Here is a 5755-nt window from a genome sequence, read left to right on the forward strand (position 1 = left end):
ATCACACTAACTCTCAAGCAACAAATTCTAATCAAAACGAAACCTTTGAATGCCAGATAAAGAATTCATAATGCTGATTTTAAAGAAGCTCAATGAGATCCAAGGGACAGCTGAAAGCCTACACAAAGAATAAAAAAAAAAATCAATTTAGGATATAAATTAAAAATTTACCAAAGAGATAGATAGTTTTTAAAAACAAACAACAACAAAAAAAAACAGAACTTATGGAAATCAAAAGCTCACTGAAGGAATTATAAAATACAGTTGAAGGCTGATAAATTGAATAGCCCAAGCAGAAGAATCTCAGAGGTTGAAGATAGGTCTTTCAAATTAATCCAGTTGGACAACAATAAAGAAAAAAAATTTTAAATGAGCTAATCCTTCTAGTGTATAAAAAGTCTGAACTACAAGTCATAGAAATTCCTGAGAGAAAAGAAAAAGCAAAAAATTATTTAAACCTATTTGAGACAATAATTGAGGAAAATGTCCCTAGTCTTGTTGTAGTTTTATACATCCAGATACAAGAGGCTCAGAGAACTCTATGAAGACACATTGTAAGAGCTTAACCAGGACATATAATCATCAGACCATCTAAAGTCAATGTGAGGGGAAAAATCCTAAAATCAGCATGAGAAAAACATCTAATCACTCACAAAGAAAATTCCATCATATAAACAGTGGACTTCTCAGCCAAAAATTTACAAACAAGAAGAGATGAGATTCTGCTCTCAGAAAAATACTGTCAGTCATGAATTTTGTAACCTGCTAGAATAAGCTTCATAAATGAAAAATAAAGTATTTCCCAGATAAGGAAATGCTAAGGGAATTTGTCACAACAAAACCAGCCCTTCCATAAATGCTCAAGGGAGCATGGAAATAAAGGTTGATATTTGCTGTCATAAAAGTACATGAAACTATAAGACTTACAGGTCTTATAAAACAATTACACAAATGGGAATGCAAAGCAACTGGATACCAGTTAACATTATGACAGGAGCAAAACCTTAAATATCAACATTAACCTTAAACGTAAGTGGATCAAATGTTCTTCTTAAAATATATAGATTGGCTAAATAGATTGAAAAAACATGATCTAATTACAAGCTGCTTGTAAGAAACCCACCTAATTGGCAAAGGCACTTTTTTTTTTTTTTTGAGACGGAGTCTCGCTCTGTCGCCCAGGCTGGAGTGCGGTGGCTGGATCTCAGCTCACTGCAAGCTCCGCCTCCCGGGTTCACATCATTTTCCTGCCTCAGCCTCCCGAGTAGCTGGGACTACAGGTGCCCGCCACCTCGCCCGGCTAGTTTTTTTTTTTTTTTTTTTTTTTGTATTTTTTAGTAGAGACGGGGTTTCACCGTGTTAGCCAGGATGGTCTCGATCTCCTGACCTTGTGATCCGCCCGTCTCGGCCTCCCAAAGTGCTGGGATTACAGGCTTGAGCCACCGCGCCCGGCCGGCAAAGGCACTTTTTGGCTGAAGGTAAAGGAGTTGAAAAAAATGTTCCACACAAATGGAAATCAAAAGTGAGCAGGAGTAGCTGTTCTTATAGCAGATAAAACAGATTTTGAATCAATAATAGCACAAAAGACAAAGAAGGTCACTGTATAATGATAAAGGGATTACTTCAACAAGAAAATATCAATTCTAAATATACATGCACCTACCGTCAGAGCACCCAGATTCATAAAACAAATTCTATTCTACATAAGAAAAGATATGGACAGTCATACAATAATTATAGGGGACTTCAATACCCCCTGGCAACATTAGACAGATCAGCAAGACAGAAAATCCACAAAAGAACCCTGTACTTAAATTGGACTTTAGATCAAATGGACCTAACAGATGCTTATATAACATTCTATCCAACAGCTGCAGAATACACCCTCTTCTCCTCAGTGCTTTGAATATTCTCCAATATAGACAATATATTAGGCCACAAATCACATCTGAATAAATTTTTTAAAGTCGAAGTCACATCAAACATCTTGTTGGACCACCGTGGAATAAAACTAGAAATGAATTTCAAGAGGAACTCTCTATACAAATACACAAAAATTAAGCAATCTGCTGCTGAATGTTCTTTGGTTCAAAGATGGAATCAATTAAGATGAAAATTTAAAGTTTTTGAGACAAATGAAAATGGAGACACAACATACCAAAACCAACACCTCTGGGATACAGCAAAAGTAGTGCTAGGAAAGGAGCTTATAGTGTTAAATGTCTAAACCAAAAAAACAGAAAGATCACAAAATAATAACCTAGTGTTGTACCTCAAAGAACAAGAAAAACAAGAGAAAACTAAACCCAATGCCATCAGAAGAAAATAAATAGCAAAGACTGGGGCAGAACTAAATAAAATTGAGACATACATATATGTGTATATCTATATATAGGATTAACAAAATGAAGTTGATTGTGTGATAAGATAAACAACATTGATAGACCAGTAGCTACAGTAACCAAGAAAAGAAGAGAGAAGATGGAAATAAGCGCAATCAGAAATAAATAAGTAGACATTACAAATGATACCACAGATATGGAAAAGATTGTCGGAGACTACTATGCTCACAAACTAGAAAACTTAGACGAAATGAACAAATTCCTGGAAGCATGCAACCTCCTAATTCGAACCATGTATAGACATTTTTCTTGTCAATTATTCCCTAAACAATACACACAATCCCCTATACAGTACATTATTCCCATAAACAATTCCCTAAACAACTATTTATGAGGAATTTACATTGTGTTAGGTGTTATAATATTTATATTATATTTGTAATATTTATAAAATATAATATAATATTTATAATATAATGCCTAATAAAATGGTATTGAGTATACCAACTAGACTACGTATAATACTTAATACAATTAGTAAAAAGTATTAGTACCAACAGATTACTTATAATACTTAATACAATTAGTAAAAAGAGAATGTGCAGAGGTTGTAGGCAAATACTATGCCGTTTTATATCAACTTAAACATCAGTGGGTTTTGGTATCTGCAGAAGGTCCCAGAAAATCCCCTGTGGATACTGAGGGACAACTGTTCTCACAACTGGGGAGTTTACTTCACCAATGTGGAATTTTCAGCAAATTACTGATGCCTATTAGAGATTGGTGCTCCCAGGGGCACTAATTTTTGGAACAGGTGATTCCCAGGCAAGAAGGATTGAATAATCTTTACAGTTAGACATTTGTTGTAGGTGAGAAATGTGGTTTGTTAAAATGCAGGTTAGCCCCTACTTAAAGATACAATATATCAAATATCTTAATATTAGGCAAGTTAATAAATAAAATTTCAGCACATGGTAAACATTTAGGAAACTTTTTTGACTTTTATCTAAAAATAATGTTTCTCAACCCAGGGCAATATTGCCTTCTAGGACACATTTGACAATAACTGGAGACATTCAATTTGTATATAACTGGAAACTACTAGTGTCTTCTATCTTTGGTGGAGGCCAAGGATGATACTGTTTCCTTAAGTTAAAAAATCCCCAGTTAAACACGAATTCTCTAATGTTTTATTATTTTTAATGAAACTGTTTTTGAGATCCTAGTGTTCACTAGTAACCTTTCTTAATATGTAATCACTATACCAAAAAGCTCTTAATATTTAGATAAAATATTCAGTAACTGCTTAATGCTGACGGCACTCCTACTTACATTTTTGACTCTGATTCATCATTTCCTGATCAGCAGTTTTAAACATAATTGAAGTATCAACATTCCTTTGAGTTTAATGTTAATTAATAATATGGTTATGGTCTTTGAAAAATGTGCATGTCTGTAATCTCCTTTGACTTTCTGTAATATTGCTGGAAGTTCCTAGTGACTAAATTCAATTACGTTAAATCATTTATACTTCTAAACTGATGTCCTAAACCCCAAACACTGATTGAGATTAATATAATTCAATCATTTAATTGAGTCAGGAACACAAGATCTAAAATGTGAGCATATGTAGAAAAATAAGTTATTTCTAAATAATAAATCAACTGTACTATAAAATTTTATGTTTACTAATTTGGACTAAACTTTGGAAATGAAGGTGAGATTTTTATGCTCACTTAAAAGGAATATTTATGGCATAAAGCAAAATGTCTTTACATCGTGAAACAGTCTTGTCATATTCAGAGGACTAAATCTTTACTTTGCTAAGCACTGTACCACTAAATTTTGGAAAATTTTTGTTTTAATCCAAGTGATAAATGACTTGCCATGAAAATGTTGTAACGTATGTGGTAAATTAGGAAGAATACGTTGAAAAAAAATCATTCAAGTTATATCAGTTCGGAATTGTGACCCAAATTACAGCTGTTGAGGCAGAAATAATTTACTAAAGGTTTATTGGCAGCCAAAGGTTTATTGGCAGCCAAATGTGAGGACTGACCTGGGAAGACACACCAACAAGGTTAGGAGTTTCCAGAATCTGTTCCAAGTTGGAAGGTGTGAATAGGAAGCTTTAGGAGAGGGAGGAGAGGCTTCATACCAGAGTTGTCCCTTCTTGTTTGAGAGTGTGATACAGAGGTTACAATCATTGTATACAGATTGCAACATACAGGCTAAAATGTCTACCTGCAAGACCATCAGTAAAACTTCATGTTTCAGAAATACATCGGAGTCCTTCTCAGTGTCATTAGGTTATGCATTAATCTGTACATCAACAATTTGAGAAACTATTGATAAGATTCTTTACTCAGGGACAGAATGTCACCGTGACTCACAAGACTGTCACATGGCCAGTTATTTTGGAGGCCTGTTTACTTTTAAAGGAAACTGTTCTGTATGACCTGACACTGTGACCTAACTTACCAGAATATAGACCTACAGCTACAGAGATGGAAAGAGAGATGGTTATTTTAAAGAGGAAGGCTATAAGAAAATCAGAGTGTGGACAGCTCTCAGCGGGAGGTTGATGCACCAAGCATGATCATTGTTGTTACTGTTGTGAAATTAATGGCTAGAAACTAATCACTCTGAAAATTCTGGATGCTTCACAAACAGGCAACAATAACAGTAAGAGCCAGACACTGTCAAATACTATGAGCTATGAATTTAGAAGAAAACATGTTTAGGTTTAGATATTAAGTATATGATGATATTATTATACACTAGTTTAATATTTGCACATTGGATATATTATTCATTGAAGTGGAAAGTGTAGTATTGAATGTATATGTAGTAAATGGTGGTTCTTTAAATTTTATGTTAGTCAACTCTGTAATCCTGTGCTTCTGTGCATCTAATTATTTACTTTATATTTGACCTATATATATTTGAAATATATATATGTGTGTTAGTACATTATCTTTAATGAATGTTTTCTCTTTACATTAAATCAAATGTTGAACTGACTGTACTGCTCACTCACAGAAAAACATGGCGTTCACAGGTCTTTCAGTGCAGAGAAGTTGAAGCTTGTGGTGGAGTTCTCAGTCAAACTTCTAAAAATTTAGAAGTAACTGACACACATCCGCACATGTGCATGTGCACACATAGACAACACGAACATACTAGGGACAAAGAGAACAGCCAGGCCATCAATGCATTCCAGAATCCCATTCCCGCCTTGTAAAGAACCTAGTGACAAGTCACTGGGAAGTTTCCACGTATTGTTTTGTAATTAGAGACTTTACTTACAATTACCTAGAAGACGTATGTGGATGGCTAATATTTAATTAAAAATAATTTAGTTATCAAAGCAGACCAACATTTTAAGTGAACACTATGAAGAAAGCATGCTG

This window comes from Trachypithecus francoisi, unplaced genomic scaffold, assembly GCF_009764315.1.
Source record: "Trachypithecus francoisi isolate TF-2019V2 unplaced genomic scaffold, Tfra_2.0 Lachesis_group2, whole genome shotgun sequence".
In the NCBI taxonomy this organism is placed as follows: domain Eukaryota; kingdom Metazoa; phylum Chordata; class Mammalia; order Primates; family Cercopithecidae; genus Trachypithecus; species Trachypithecus francoisi.